The 17,216-nt window shown below is 38.4% G+C and overlaps 1 pseudogene; it reads left to right on the top strand.

Moving 5' to 3' along the window:
* The first annotated feature begins 3,252 nt into the window (after positions 1 to 3,252).
* Positions 3,253 to 4,210, top strand: LOC100992895 (superoxide dismutase [Cu-Zn]-like; annotated as a pseudogene).
* Positions 4,211 to 17,216: the final 13,006 nt, after the last annotated feature.

The following is a 17,216-nucleotide window of genomic DNA, read 5'->3' as shown; positions in this document are numbered from 1 at the left end:
AAATGTGATATATAATTTATTACACACACAGAGTCATAATATAGTGTTATCATGTTATATATAATTTTGAAACCTACTAGACAGAGTCAGATGGAAAAATCCATAAGATATCTCCTCAATCTTTGTTCAAGCCTCTATCATCTCTAAATCTATCTCTAGACTATTTTATTAGTCTTTTAAATACATTTTGCCTAACTTCAATCTTTTCTCTCTTCAGTTCATCTTCCATACAACCTTAATAGTCATCTTTCTAAAATACAAACTTGACCATGTAATTCCCATTTGATACCTTTTAGAGATGCCTCAATCACTAAAAAGTAAAGTTCAAATTCCTTATAAGATTGTGTTAGACTTTTAAAAATTTCCATAGTTTTCCTATTCCAGTAGACACCACTATACTGCAATGTGACTTCGCCATTCCTGTCATAATTCCTGGGGCTCTTTCTGCATTCTCTTTAATCTGGGCTAGCTTTTTAACTTGCTTTGATTAACAGAATGTGGCAAAAATGACAATTCAACTTTTTTAAAATTTTTATTTTAAGTTCTGGGATACAGATGTAGAACGTGTATGTTTGTTACATAGGTATATGTGTGCCATGGTGGTTTGCTGCACCTATCAACCCGTCATCTAGGTTTTAAGCCCCACATGCATTAGCTATTTGTCCTAATGCTCTCCCTCCCCTCACCCCCTAACCCCCAACTGGCCCTGGTGTGTTTTGCTCCCCTCCCTGTGTCCATGTATTCTCATTGTTCAACTCCCACTTACAAGTGAGAACATGTGGTGATTGGTTTTCTGTTCTTGTGTTAGTTTGCTGAAGATGATGGCTTCTAGCTTCATCCATGTCCCTGCAAAGGACATGATCTCATTCCTTTTTATGGCTGTACAGTATTCCATGGTATACATGTACCATGTTTTCTTTATCCAGCTTATCATTGATGGGCATTTGGGTTGGTTCCATGTCTTTGCTATGGTAAAATAGTGCTGCAATAAACATATGTGTGCATGTGTCTTTATAGTAGAATGATTTGTATTCCTTTGGGTATATACCCAGTAATGGGATTGCTAGGTCAAATAGTATTTCTGGTTCTAGATCCTTGAGGAATCACCACACTGTCTTCCACAATGGTTGAACTAATTTACATTCCCACCAACAGTGTAAAAGTGTTCCTATTTCTCCACAGCCTCGCCAGCATCTATCGTTTCTTGATTTTTTAATAATCACCCTTCTTACTGGTGTGAAATGGTATCTCATTGTGATTTCGATTTGCATTTCTCTAATGATCAGTGATATTGAACTTTTTTCATATGTTTGTTAGCTGCATAAATGTCTTTTTTGAGAAGTGTCTGTTCATATCCTTCACTCACTTTTTGATGGTCTTTTTTTTCTTGTAAATTTCTTTAAGTTGCTTGTAGATTCTGGATATTAGACCTTTGTCAGGTGGGTAGATTGCAAAAATCTTCTCCCATTCTGTAGGTTGCCTGTTCACTCTGATGATAGTTTCTTTTGCTGTGCAGAAGCTCTTTAGTTTAATTAGATCCCATTTGTCAATTTTGGCTTTTGTTGCAATTGCTTTTGGCATTTTCGTCATGAAGTCTTTGCCCATGCATATGTCCTGAATGATATTGCCTAGGTTTTCTCCTAGGGTTTTTATGGTTTGGGTTTTACATTTAAGTCTTTAATCTATCTTGGGTAAATTTTTGTATAAAGTGTAAGAGAAGGGTCCAATTTGTTTTCTGCATATGGCTAGCCAGTTTTCCTAGCACCATTTATTAAATAGGGAATCCTTTCCCCATTGCTTGTTTTTGTCTGGTTTGTAGAAGATCAGATGGTTTTAGATGTGTGGTGTTATTTCTGAGGTTTCTGTTCTGTTCCATTGGTCTATATGTCTGTTTTGGTACCAGTACCATGCTGTTTTGGTAACTGTAGCCTTGTATAGGTTGAAGTCGGGTAGCGTGATGCCTCCAGCTTTGTTCTTTTTGCTTATTATTGTCTTAGCTATACAGGCTCTTTGTTGGTTCCATATGAAATTTAAAGTAGTTTTTTGTAGTTATTTTTGAGGAGGTCCTTCACATCCCTTGTTAGCTGTATTCCTAGGTATTTTATTCTCTTTGTAGCAATTGCGAATGGGAGTTCATTCACGATGTGGCTTTGCTCATCTATTGTTGGTGTATAAGAATGATTGTGATTTTTTCACACAGATTTTCTGTCCTGAGACTTTGCTGAAGTTGCTTATTAGCTTAAGGAGTTCTTGGGCTCAACTTTAGTTCCTTAAAAGTGTCTGGTCATATCTGATCAAATAAGCGTCATTCTCAAATATGACATCCAGGCAAAGCCTTGGTTGTATTACCAATGTTTTTGCTTGCGTCCTGTTAACAAGGAGGACAGACTCTTATGGTATCTATGCAAATAACTATATTGCCATGAAGATAACAAGACTCAATGAGAGTTTCCAGATTTGGAATGGGTGAGTCAGGGAAGAAAAGAAAGAAGTCTCATTTCTGTTTACAAGAAATTAGCATAGTCTATAAAATTGTTTGAGTGATAGCTTAAGAGAAAAAGAAAAGAAATTCTTACTTCCAAAAAACAGAGCAACAAAACCTGAACAATATTTCAAATAAAAATCATAATCATCTGCTCATTCAGTTCTATAAAATTAACTCCTCTTCCACCTGATCTTGTGGTGTTTCATGAATGCATCCGCTTCTCAACTAGACATCTGCAACTCCTGACTCAGTCCAATGGTATGATTTCATAGTTGTTTAAACAATGCCATCAGAAATCTGTTCCCCAGAGTATATGGCATGATCCTTTTCCACCAGACTCTAAGATTGTTCTTTTTTGCTGAAGATAGAACACCTTAGCCGATAATTGATTGCAAGGATTTTATGGAAACATCAATGTAAAACAGAACAAACAAAACTATCAGTAGATGACAAAAGTCTAAAAATGGCTATCATGTACATATTATTGATAATTTTCAAAAGTGAATAATCTGAATAGAGTTCATTATAAGAATAATGCGATTGACAAACACATCTGGTTGTTTCTGTTGTACAAAACAAAATAAATTCAATCCAAAAAACATTTTAGAGAAAATATCTATAAACACAATGTATTGGCAATATTTTCAAAGAGGCTATATTATATCCAATTTATAAAAATGCTTATATATAACCTTACAAAGAAAACATTTTCATATATAACATAAAAATCCTGAGACATTAGATGCCACAAATACCTAGCACTTCATTAGAATTTAGTAAAAATATATCAAAGTTATCAAGTAAATAGAGTCAGTACATCTGAAGTAGATTCTAAACATTAGAGTATTAATAAAAATGCATAGATAAGTGAAGTGAATCCTCAACGTAAAACTACCAGCCTAGCATATACTGGTTCCAAATAAAAGAAGTAAAGTTGCAACCAAGTTAAAGTTTGAAAATATAATTAATTATGACTGATAACACTATACTGCTTTTATCTAACATCAAGCAAAGCGACCCCAGGACTCTGATAAATAGAAATACATCATGGACAGTGAAAACATTAACAATTCTGGGGTTTGCGTTGTCATCTCTTATAGCACCTCCTGTTTCCCCGGCAATCCTCAGAACCCAGACAGGAGCTTGGCCCCATCAGTGCATGCTGAAGGGCAAAGGCCTGGTACAGAGAATTATCCATTTCAAGCAGAAGGAAAATGGACCAGTTGTGGTGTTGGGACACATTACAGTATTGCCTGAAGGCCAGCAGATTCCATGTTCATCAGTTTGCAAATAATATACAAGGCTGTACCAGTGCAGGTTCTCACTTTAATCCTCTATCCCCAAAACACGGTGGACCAAAGGATCAAGAGAGGCATGTTAAACACCTGGGCAATGTGACTGCTGGCAAAGATGGTGCAACGATGTGTCTATTGAAGATTCTATGATCTCACTCTCAGGAGGCCACTCCATCATTGGCCATGCAATGGTGGTCCATGAAAAACCAGATGACTTGGGCAAAGATGGAAATGAAGAAAGTACAAAGATGGGAAATGCTGGAAGTTATTTGGCTTGTGGTGTATTTGGGAATTCCCAGTAAACATTCCCTAGGATGAGGTCTGAGTGACAGTAACACATGTGTTATCCTGCTAGCTGTAGAAATGTAACTTGATAAACATTTAACACTGTAATCTTAAAAGTGTAAAGAAAAAAACACACATTCACAATTCTCCAGAAACTTCTTATGTAGAATACAGTTTTAAACATGTTTATGTTAATGACATTTTACCCATACAAATTTAAACTATGCAAACCTGAGCATCTCTTCTGATTGGACAATGCTTCCTAGACATCTTGTCAATGATAACATATCAAACAATCCTAACTGTTTCCAATTCTTGTCTTTTCCCACGGTGAAAGAACACATCTTTGCAACTTTCCAGAGGTCCTCTGGGAAATCTCAAAGGCAATTTTGGGCACTGAGGAGGCTGAGAAGACTGTGCTTGACTGTTAGCTGAAACAACTTTTGGCTGTTTGGCAGAGGACTAACAGGCCCTCTGCTTTATGTGAATTTCTCACTTTAAATTGTTTGCTCCATTTTGGGTGCAGATCCAGCCCCATGTGCCTGACCACAAACCAACATTTCCTGTCTCAATTCTCCTATTCATATAATGTTTGAGGATGTTTATTAAGTTTTAAGAATTCCCTCCCACCCCCAGATTTTCACAGGGTTTTGTTGATTTCCCCTCAACTTTCCACAAGTATCTTAAAAGCTTTGCTCACTCCTCCCTTCTCTGACTTAGGATTTGAGCATCTTTCTGTTATGCTGTTGCCCCACTCCTATTGCAATACTCCCCTTCTTAAGAAAGTTTTTGTAGACTAATGTCTAGATTAAACTTCTTTTCTTTGACAATAATGATGCCATGACTTGGACAAAATGCCCATTGCCTCTGGGTCCTGCTTTCTTCACCCAGTGCTGCCTTATTGGACTCCTTGTGCCTCTCCTTGGCTGGGGAAATCAGAATCCACAGTGGTAAGTCATGATTTCTAATCCAGTGTTCCAGACGTCTGTCTGTTGTAGCACAGTGAGAAGTTGACTTATATTTCTCTCATTTTTGTCATTTTCTTCTGTTTTTCTATCTTTCCCTTCTGCCTTTTTTGAGTGTGGTGAAAGCCCCTCATTCTCTCCTGAGAATCATACCTGAGTTGAAATCCCAAGGCCTCTAGCACCGGCAGGTGTCCCTTCCATTATCATGAGAAACCGTCAATTTGGCTGTTGTTCTCCAGACCCCTCAACTCTGGGGTATGCTCTGTGTTACTATGGTAATAATTCCACCCACTTTCTTCAAAAAAAAAAATTGCAATATTTTACAACTTAAATTTCAATGGCCTCTTTGGAGAATGTAGAATTTTTCCAAATTGCCTCATTCTGTGAAGGGCAATTAAATCCTGTGCCACCAAGATCTCATCCAAGCAATAGATGCTTTGTTAGTGGTGGTGGGCATTTGGTACAAAGAGGCAGAAAAAAAAATGCTCTCTCTCAAAAACTTTTCAGTGACCATTGCTTCTTTCAAAGACAGTCGTCCTTCCCCAATCTGTGACCTGTGTCTTCTCATCACCTATCCCCCAATCTCTCTTTTCTACCATCTTCCATGTTCCCTTCAGCTCCCTTTAATCCTTGGATCTTCCTCTTTCAACGCTCTATCTCCTCCACCTTTCCATCCACTCCTGCCAGACCTTTCCTCTCCCACTCTGGCCCCTCAATTCCTTATAATCCCTTGAACTTTAAGTCCTGTCCCTTCATGGGAGGCTCTAGAGAAGCCCAGGGGCACTAAGAGCAACAGCCTGAGGCTAAAAAGGCTCACCAGAAACAGGCTGAATGTTTTATCCCCTCAGGTGGGCTCTGGAGACACCAGATGACCGCTTGGTCTCTCCTCTATGCCTCCCTTGAAATTGAGTCCACAGCTTCCCTAGAATTATACACCAGAGCCAAGGGTAGCTTATGGGTCTCCTACACAAATATTGGTGAAGATGCTTCAGTTCTCATACTGAACAGGTTACTTCAACTTGCCCCATCTACCAAAAATATTATCCTTGTAAAAATATAAACGTGAGGCAATGATGATACTTTGTTTGTTTGTTTTTTTTGAGATGGAGTCTCACTCTGTTGGCAGGCTGGTGTACAGTGGCGCAATCTCGGCTCACTGCAATCTCTACCTCCCAGGTTCAAGCAATTCTCCTGCCGCAGCCTCCAAAGTAGCTGGGATTACAAGCGCATGCCACCATGCTCAGCTAATTTTTGTATTTTTAATAGACACTGTGTTTCACCATGTTGGCCAGGATGGTCTCGATCTTCTGACTTAATGATCTGACCGCCTTGGCCTCCCAAAGTGCTGAGATTACAGGCATGAGCTACCGTGCCCAGTCAATACTCTGTTTTTTTATATGAATCTGTGAGTTTTGTATTTCTGTGATTATGCCTAAGTCATGGCTAAAATTTAAAAATTAAAGCTGTAAGTTGGCTATGTCTGCCTATATGTTTATGTATGTGTGTTTGTGCATGTGCACATACATTTTGTTTGTGTAATATTTTCCTACCTCCAGATGGTATTACCACATTAAATTATAAAACACCTTAAATAAGCTCCTTTTGGATTGTCTTAGAGATGAATGAGAGCCTACATAAGTTAAGTATTCTTGAACTTCCTTGAAATTAGGAAAATCAAATTTCTAATATCATCAATGTGAAAAAAGTATTTTTATAAAAGCTTAACAAAATGTTAAAAAATTCAAGTTCACCTAATTTAGATAAACCTTTGGCCATTGAGAGTAGTTTCAAATAATTGATTTAATAAATATAGCTATGTCTTCTGAGTTGTCCACATAGTAAGAATACATTTTTGTTCTACTTGAGTATTTTTTTCCTAAACCTATACAAATATACTGAATCTCTTTGCTTCATAATCTAAATATATTCTTGGTATATTCTAACTATATGTTTGATATATTCATGACACATTATGTCTCATGATTATCATGTTATTTCTTTTTTTTTTTTTGAGACGGAGTCTCACTCTCTTGCCCAGGCTGGAGTGCAGTGGCACGATCTCAGCTCACTACAACCTCCGCCTCCCAGGTTCAAGAGATTCTCCTGCCTCAGCCTCCCGATTAGCTGGGACTACAGGTGACTGCCATCACACCTGGCTAATTTTTGTATTTTTAGTAGAGATGGGGTTTTACCATGTTGGCCAGGCTGGTCTCCAACTCCTGACCTTAGGCTTGTGATCCGCCTGCCTCGGCCTCCCAAAGTGCTGGGATTACAGGCATGAGCCACTGTGCCCAGTCAATCATGTTATATCTGAAAATGTTTTCTCTATAAAAACTATGCCCATCCACTTTCATAAATTTGATGTAATATCCACTCTTTTTTGAAAATAAAATTAATTATTATGTTTACACATATTTTCTCTGAAACTTTTTGTAGCAACTTTAAGTGCCATAACGACAATTAAATTTTTCTGTCAATGTATTATTTTTATAGCAAACTTTCATCAGATCTTTTACTTTCAAAAATTATCAAAAATATGTTAACCACAGCAATTTTAAGTCTTTTGTTATCTATGGAGGACTTTGTTTCCACAAAAAAGGACTGACTCAGAAGTATGTGGAAAAGGATTATGCTAGGTGCTGTTGTGTTAAAGTTTCTAATTACATTGTTTAAGTAACTTTGGGACCAAAACAATATACTGAGTTAGGAATTCCAGAACTCTAGTTGAAAAAGAGATGGGTTCATAAGCCTACTAATCCGGGATCAAGTGGGACAAGAACTAATTACACAGGAGTGAATGAACTGATGATAGATAATTATGGGACTTTTTTGGAATAGGGCTATAGGGCTATTCCTTTAATGTACTATTTTCTTTTTTTTTTTTTTTTTTGAGACAGAGTTTTGCTCTTATGCCCAGGCTGGAGTGCAATGGTGTGATCTCAGCTCACTGCAACCTCTGCCTCCCAGGTTCAAGCAATTCTCCTGTCTCAGCCTCCCGAGTAGCTGGGATTACAGGGGGGTGCCACCACACTTGGCTATTTTTGTATTTTTAGTAGTGACGAGTTTTCACCATGTTGGCCAGGATGGTCTCGATCTCTTGAACTCATGATCCACCCGCCTCAGCCTCCCAAAGTGCTGGAATAACAGATGTGAGCCACCACGCTCGGCCTAATATCCTATTTTCTGGACATAAGAAAACCCCTCCTCTTTTTTTTAAGCTATTCATCACTCATAAAAATTTCATATACTATGCTAATTTCTTGTAAACAGAAATGAAACTTCTTTCTTTTCTTCCCTGACTCACCCATTCAAAATTTGGAAATTCTCCTTGAGTCTTCTTATTTTCATGGCAATATGGTTATTTGCATAGATTCCGTAAGAGTCTGTCCTCTTTGTTAACAGGGCACAAAAACATTGGTAATACAACCAAGGCTTTGCCTGGATGTCATATTTGAGAGTGACGCTTATTTAATCAGATATGACCAGACACTTTTAAGGAACTAAGGTTGACCTTATAGGGCCAATGCTTACAAAGCTCCTCTTGTGAAAACTGGCTTGAAACCTGGCTTTGCAGGGTTTGCAGCTTTGCAGGTGAGCAAGGAATGTCACTTCCCAGCAGGCTCTGGAATCTTAGGATATTTGTGGGATCTCAAGAAGAAAGGAATGCCTGCCAAATCGATAGGTACTGCATGTGAAATCTGATGTGAGTTGTTGGCTTGGCTTCTTATCCTCAAGAGGCTTTGGAAAGTCCAATTTGACATTCTTTATGAAAACTTCCAGCAAAGCAAATATAATATGATCTATATGTAAATTGCCACTCTTGCAGCACCTATGCAAATAACCAGGCCGAATCTCATGAGACCAACCTTAATTTGTGATCAAGAATAATCTTTCTTTGAGATTGTCTTTGATCAAAAGAGGAGGAGTAACTGTAGAAAGAAAATTTGTGTTTCCATGGGAAATCATAGCACATCTTTCTGGATTATCAGATTCTGATCCTGTTAATTTGTGTTTGAGCTATTTAGTGCCTCTTTGTAAACTGCGAGTAACTGATAGTTATGCAAACTCTCTCTTCTCTGGTAGAGATTTAATTGACTTTCTCTCACACTATGGGAAAACCAGTTTTTGTAACTACTAATAAATTGTACTTGAATCTGTTATCTTGCACAAATTGTCCACTTTTACTAAATTTTCAAATCTTCCAATTTCCCTCAATATCTAGCCATAAACCCCTCAACTAATGTTCCAATTTTTCCCCTTTTTTGTTACTCATAGTCACTGAGAAAACTTTACTATCCAGATGGCAGTTGAGACCCTAGGTTGCCTTGTGGCTGGCCCCCAGTCTCTGAAGAATTACTGCAATCTCAAGTCTGATGACTTGTTATCAACATATAAAGACCCATCATTGCTAGCAGACTATGCATGGTTCTCTTTTTCTCTGGACAAGCCCTGACTGGACCACAAAAAAAGGATGGGGAAATGCTCAGGTCACGCATGTTCTGATAGAAGAGGTAATCCAGGCTCTGGGCAACATTACCAAGAGCATCAAAACGCTCAAAGAGCAATGCTACATGATCAAAAGGGCTCATCCACTAACCCCTTGAAATCCCCTGAAATGGATACCCTTGGGTTCAACTTCTGTCTTTCTCAGTTTAATCTCTCCTTCTATATTAACATTTCTCTTTTTTCCTTTTAGGTGTCCCACTTCTAAGATGCCTGATCTGAAGGACAGTAAAATAACTGACCTTTGCCAGCATGTCAAACACATGGTTTAACTAGTCCTCCAGGAACAACACTGAGCAATCCTGACCTGGGACTACTTTACTCAGCCATCTCCTACTTGAGATTCTCCTTGTCTCTCTGTTCAAGGACACCTTTTCTGAGCCTTTCTTGAACAAGAGTGGAGGACCGATAGGGCGATTAAACTGTCCTTGACACAACTTTAGGTTGGTTTGCCTAAACTACTAGGTTCTCAATCTATATGAACCTCCTCCAGCATTCTAATTTGTTTGCTCTGTCTTAGACCCAGAATCCCACCCCATGAGCCTAACCATAGACCAATCTTCCTGCCTTAACTTCTCTGCTACCAATTTTGATGTAGCCCAGTAAGTTTCAGCATCATCCCTCACCACCCCACAGTCCCGCACCCTGCCCCCACCCCCACCACACACACACATACCAGCTCTTAGCATCAAACCCCCTTCCATTTTCCATAAGCATCTCTTCCCAGGTCTCTGCATATAAAAGCTATGTTTGCTCACCCCATGCCTGAAACTTTCCTGGCTTAGATCTTGAGCATCTTTCTATTATAAGATTCTCCCTTAGTAATGATTTCCTCACTTAAGTTCAGATTTGTACATTTTTTTTCATTGACAGTGCAAAAGATACCATTTAGGATTTGATTTTCAGAAGGTAAAATATAAAACATTGTCAGGAAATTCGAATACTTAATTAAGTAGGATAATGGATTACTGAGAAATAGTACTTGGTTATCTATTTAATCAAATGATGTAAAATAATTTTAGAGTAGATATAGGAGGTAACATAATTGCAAAGAACTTCATCTCTTTTATATGAAGACTGTTCTCTTAAATAATCAAGGACTTGAAAAAGTCAGCACAAAGCACAGAAAATTATTCTGATGAGATTCTGAATGTTTATCTTCTAAGCAGATTACTCAGAAGGTAAAGAAAAATATTTTACAAGCTCTTATTAAGAGAATACACTAATCCAAAAAAATTATTTTAATAGAGAATAAAACAAATTCTAGTTTTGCATCTGCATATTTGATACTAATGCTTATATTAAACATTTTGTAAACAAACCCATTAAACTTCAGCCAGCTGTGACTACAAGAAATAAAATTTCCTATCTATGAACCCTCTACAGCTTTCTCTATCTAGTTAGGGTTTTGTAGGGTTTTGCCCTACACTTTCCCCTTTCTCATCCTGGAATAACTACTCATTTTACTTCAGAAAAAAATTACTCTTGTTTTCCTTAACAAAAAAATATCCTGCACACTTTGCACTCAAAATGTTCCTTTCTGCCACAGTCACTTCTACTAGAGTCTCATTCATCTCATTGACATATATTGATTATAACTTTTTTTTTTTTGAGACAGAGTCTTGCTCTATCACCCAGGCTGAGTGCAGTGGTGTAATTTTGGCTCACTGCAACCTCCGCCTCCCGGGTTCAAGCAGTTCTCCTGCCTCAGTCTCCTGAGTAGTTGGGATTACAGGCGTGCGCCACCACGCCCAGTTACTTTTTTTATTTTTAGTAGAGACGGGGTTTCACCATTTTGGTCAGGCTGGTCTCAAACTCCTGACCTCGTGATCTGCCCGCCTTGGCCTCCCAAAGTGCTGGGATTACAGGTGTTAGCCACCGTGCCTGGCCTTGATTATTTTTAACTACGGTAACTCCTATTGCATAGAGAAACTTTGGAGGTAGTATAAAAGAAAAGTTACTGGATATGTATTAAAACAGCCAGATAGATCTTATTCAAACTGCTGCAGTAGGAGAGAGAGGTTTCTGTATGGAACTGAGCTCAACTTCTAATACAGCAAAGACAGTTGTGGACTTATAGCCAAGGAGTAGAGCAAGGTGGTAAGCAGATGGAAATTTACTAAGAACTTAACTAGATATCAAAGGTAGAGGGATTCTTGCTAAACTAGCTTAATAAAATTATTTTTAATAATAAAACTGTTAATTAATAAAAGTATTAATAATAAAACTACTTTCTAAAACTAAGATATCCAGAGTGGAGAGTGAGAAACTTGATCAAATATCCAGTAGTCTAATATCAAGAATTAGTAAATTCTTGATAAATTCACTAAGCAGGAATCTTTACTAAAACTGGGCTGGGCAGGCCAAGGTCAAAGTCTACTTAGGAAGAATGCTCCAAGGAGCCTAACTCAAGTTTGGTCAAGGGAAGAGTCTTTTTCAGTGGATAATTGTGAACTATTTTCATACACACTATTTCGTAGCAGACTAACAGATCTTATGAATATACATCTCATAATTTTTGCAGTAATAAACATCCCTATAATACAACTCACTGTAGCAAAAAATAAACATGCTCATTAACACACCCAAATATATAGGGTCTCCATATTATATAAAAAATAATAAGCAAAAAGTCTATAAGCAGAAAATCATACTTAGTAATTAATGCTTCAGTATTTTATTATAGTTAGATAATCTAGGTATCTAATGAATGCCCATTAATTAACCAAATTTAGCATCAGTCTAAAGTTTTATGTTATCAAAAGATCTTGGTCTTCAGCCAGGATGACACACTATAAAATGTAATTAGTTAATTTTGAATTAACATTTGTCAAAACAGTGATTCAATTTAACTAAATGCAAATTTATATTTTTATAATTATAAACATATAGTAACTAAAATGATAGATTATTAAACCAAGAAAGCTGTATAAGCTGAGGAAGAATGTGCATAAGTAGATTAAAATGTATGCTTGTGTAATACCTAATACTGAGAACTCAGAAGACATAACTGTTTTAATTAAACCAACAAAATAAAGCTAGTCTCACTTGCCAAAATTTACCTAAATTATGTAACTTAAATTCTTAGAATATTCAAGCTAGTATCTATAAGCATATTAAAAGTAGAAATGCAATTATCTTAATTTCCAGAAATTTTTGAATATTTTATTTATATAAGACTTTAGTTAGTTCTAAGTCAATCAGAAAATAGTACCTTTAAAAATTTTGATAATCTAATTTAGTAATACCATCTGGAGGCAGGAAAATATTACATACCCACAGACACATAAATATACATACAGATCTAGAGAACTTATCATTTTAATTCTAAAATCTCAGCCATAGACCAGGCATAACACAGAAATACATAACTCACTTGTTTCTATAAAAGGGGCTCTTTTCGTTCCACTGGGTAGAAATTCTTGATTGAGTTCAAAATAGAGAAAAAAATAGACGAACAAAAATAACAAACCCAATTTTCTGGCATCTTTCTGACGTAACAGAGACACAATATCTGCAAACCATTTAATTCATTTACAGAGATTACCAAGTGACCACATACACACACACACACACACACACACACACACACAAATCCAGCACTAGAGATCAACTGCATACTCAATGAAAATTAAATTCCTACCATGCTACCAACAGACAAGAGTCGGAACATTGAATTAGGAATAGGGCTCACCTTTAGATCCCTGTATTGCCAGTCACAAATGGAGCACAAAGGCTCCAAGTGTCCTTATTACCTGGGTGGAGCAGATGGAGATCTGAAGGCATGGTCCCATTTTGAGTCATGGCAGCAATCCTGTCAAAGAAACAGATAAGTTAAAAGATTGCTTTTATTTGGGCTATTGCAATAGGGAAACCACCCTTATCTGAAGATGATGGGAATGGCTGAGCCTCTTAGGCAGTTTGGCTTTTATAGGGAGGGGTAAACAAATGCAAATGATGTAGTTTAACACTGTGGTCAGTTGCAAACTGCAGATGTCACAGTTTGTTAACTTTCCAAAACATTTGGAGATGTTTTTCTCAGTAGTGGTTGTGGTTTTTCTTAGTAAGCTTTGGAGAGCAGAGATTATCTCAGCTAATCAGCTATGAGACAAAGAACAGGATGTAGATTTTTTTGCTTTGTCAGCAGGTTTTGTCAGCAGATGAAAGGGGACAGTTTGTGGTAGGTCTTGTCACACTTGACCAAAGATCTTCTAGGATAGTTTCACACAGAGATAATATCAAACAGAAAAACCAGAAACAGGAAGGGGGCTGCGGTCATTCCCACCCCCACCCCCCACCCCAAGTAAAGCTAAGAGGCTGAGACATACCTCCTTGCAGCCTAGTTCACTTACTTCCATGTGAAGCACTTCCTTCCCATGCCTGCCTGTCCCAACCCCACCCCACCTTCTTACACATAGCCTTTCTTGCTCCGTGAATACCCATTTCTACACCTCTCTATTTGCACTCATGCTGACTCAATCAGTGTGTCACCTCATCCCTCCAAGGCTACTGTACTACCTTCCAAAATGGCTGCCTTCCTTCCACTCTTTTTTCTCACAATTTAGTTTCCACAGAGAAGCCAGAATGAACAAAAGTGAAAATCTGATTTTGTTACCAACCTGTTCAAAATTTTTCTGTCTCTCCCTATTGCCCTTCAAGGAAAGCCTATGCTACATAGCACAACATTCAAATCCTTCATGTTCCAAGTCACCCCCTTTTTTTGCCAGCCCTTAGCCAACTCTACATTCCAGCTGTGCAGAAGCTCCAGCTGCTTTCCTACACCCCCTGCAATTCTCCATGTCTAGGACTTTGCTTGTGCCTTTCCTTCACCCCCTGCAATTCTCCATGTCTAGGACTTTGCTTGTGCCTTTCCTTCCACCTCCAATGCCCTCCCTCCAACTGGCTAAGTCCCAATGTATGTATATAAGAATTTAGAGGATACCTCTTCTGGATTTATCCCAGGCCCCAACTTCAGCCCCCAGCCTTCCCCACCACCTTGAAGCTGAGTCTGGCTGAAATTCCTCTATTCCCTACCCTTTCCAGTCACAACACCTACCACACTGTTTAGCAAGTTCCTCCTTCTTTTTCTGTCTCTGCAGCTAGACCAGGAGCTCCCTGCAGGTCAAGACCATGTGTTCTCTGATGCTTTCTCATGGCAAGGGGAGACATACGGTTGCAGTAGTGAGTGGGCATCTGTTCTCAGAAGGCAGTGCCTGGAGCACTATAAGTACTTAATAAACTCTTGTGAAATTAAAAAGTGGGTGAATTCACCATATGTGTTTAAAATTGTGCAATACACTGGATTTACAGAACACATCTCAAATCCTGTAGAAACAAAACAAACTCATATAAAGCAACTAGCAAAAACTGAAGACTCTAAGAGGTAGAATATGAAATAGAATGATTTATGCTAATCAATTGTGTTACATCTCATGAAACCTAATGAATGTTAGAACATGGTAACTAGCCACTCTGGGGGTCTGGATATTCACTTATTTTAGGATTGACTTTTTTAACTCAAACCCAGGAGAGAATTCCTCCTTAAAAGCTAATTCTTGGGATACCTTCTGAGCAAACCCCATACTGAAATCAGTTTCATTCCTTTTTAATTAACCAATGTGAACATCCTCTTGGCTTTCATGACTAATGGGATGTATTCCTCAAAGTCACATCCACACTCACAACTATATTGGCTCCCACACAGTACTCTATGCATGCCCAAGGCTTGATAGATACTGCCTGACTTGGTGACTTGCAGAACAGCTGTACACCACTTCTGGGAGGGTTATGATTTCCTTAATATGAGTCTTGGTTTTTTTAATCCCAAATGTATCATCTGCAATATCAGTCAATATTGTTAAGATCATTGTCACAATTTTAAAAAAAAGTATGTATCCTTACTAACCATATTCATAAATATGAGTTACAAAGTGTAGAATAACTTCAGAAGAAGCATACTCCAAAACTGCAGAGTAGTGTTGTAGGTAAATTGCCTCTTATAGACACTGCATCTCAGTAGAGGGCACTCAGGGGACTAGGAAAGGTCTGAGGTGGAAAATTCATGGTTTAATTTGGGTTCCCCCAGAAGAAGACCCTGACACAGGATTATTGCAAATAGATTTGGAATGGGATCCCAAGAAACATCAGTAGGGGGCTGGAGAATGAGAGAGGCAAGAAAAAGAAGCTAAAGGGGAATGTCATTGTAGGAAACAAGGTCTCAGTCTCCCGGAGATGGAGCAGAACAGCCTCAGAGATGACTCATCTGAGCAGTAAGAAATATGAAATATTTAATATAACAATTTCCATTAACTATTAGTTGACAGCTGCCCTGAGGATATTAATTCCCTGCGTTTCAGCCCACCTAACATCAGAGCAAACATATTATCATGGCAGAGGGAGTTCCTAGGTAGAAAATCATGGATTCTTGTAGTACAAAGAACATAGACTCTATTATATTTCAGCTGAATCTAAACTGTTGCATGTGTAATAAGCTGTCTCAGCTGATAGGCAGGCAAAAAAGAATTATGAATTTATTTAGCTTCATTAAATTTCTGAAACACACCATCCAATAACTGGGTTTCCAAACTCGTTCTCAGAATGTTCATTCACTCCTTTTCTACCTAAATGAGAACAGTTACCTCAAGCGAATTAAATATGCAGATTCTGTCCTTTAAGCTTTCATTCAATCCATATCCAATGCATGTTTCTTGTAGGTCCAGAAGCAGATCCTGATGCAGGGATCCCAATATAAATGATGTACTAAGGATGTTCTCTTATAAGAAGGCAGACAGGAAGCAGGAGAGGGAAGGGAAGAAGCCAAGTAGATGTATGATTTCTCAGGAAGCTCCAACTGCGCCTGGTTTGCAGAAGGCTCTGAAGTATAAAATATACCCTAGGGGTGGTCATGACTTAAAGGAGCTGGGTTATTCTATTCCCAATAGACAATCAGGCATTGGAAGCATTGCCCTGAAATACTCTGGGTGGGGCACATTAAGTTTGTCTCATCTGTCACAGATTCTTACATTTTCAGGTTAGTCACAATTTCTAGGAGAAAATTTATAAACAGAAAAGTTAGTGGAAAAAAGTCATCTGTTGTAGCATTTAGACCTGAGGCCGTAAGTGATGATCATCATCCCTCTTCTCTGACACTGTTTTAGATTCCTCATGAAGCTTTGGCTAGTGCCTCTGTCAGTGTGGGTGACCTTCCTGGAGGGGCTACTACAACCACCATCCCTGAGGAGTCTAGGCCCCTAGTTACCACATTTTATCAAGCCATAGCATGATAATTCTAAGAGATGCCCCAGTAGGTTTCCCAAGTGCAGAACATTTTGTCTGCTCCCCTTATATAGCAGCAACGCCTTCTCATGGTCCTGGCAACTCAGCTCTTTCATGCCATCTCCTGCTGCTGAGCATCCACTGAGTTTCAGCTCAAGATCTCACCTCTTCCATAAAACCTTCCCTGGTCCTTGCATTCCTCAATGCCTTCTTGTCCCCATAACTCAAAGAAGTTCCTGTTTATGCCTCTTATCTGGCCTGAATCGCATTCTGCATTGTAATTCCTCGTTACAGAATTTTTATTGACCTTGGACAATGCAATTTGGTTGACTTGTGAGTGTATGTGTTGTCTTTTTATGGGAACCTGAGCACCTGAACAGGGTTCTACCCCACACTTCACGGGCTGCC

The sequence above is a fragment of the Pan paniscus genome, chromosome 7, assembly GCF_029289425.2.
Source record: "Pan paniscus chromosome 7, NHGRI_mPanPan1-v2.0_pri, whole genome shotgun sequence".
NCBI classification, from domain to species: domain Eukaryota; kingdom Metazoa; phylum Chordata; class Mammalia; order Primates; family Hominidae; genus Pan; species Pan paniscus.
The sequence above is the reverse complement of the archived record's forward strand: the minus strand, read 5'-3'. Positions and strand labels throughout refer to the sequence as shown.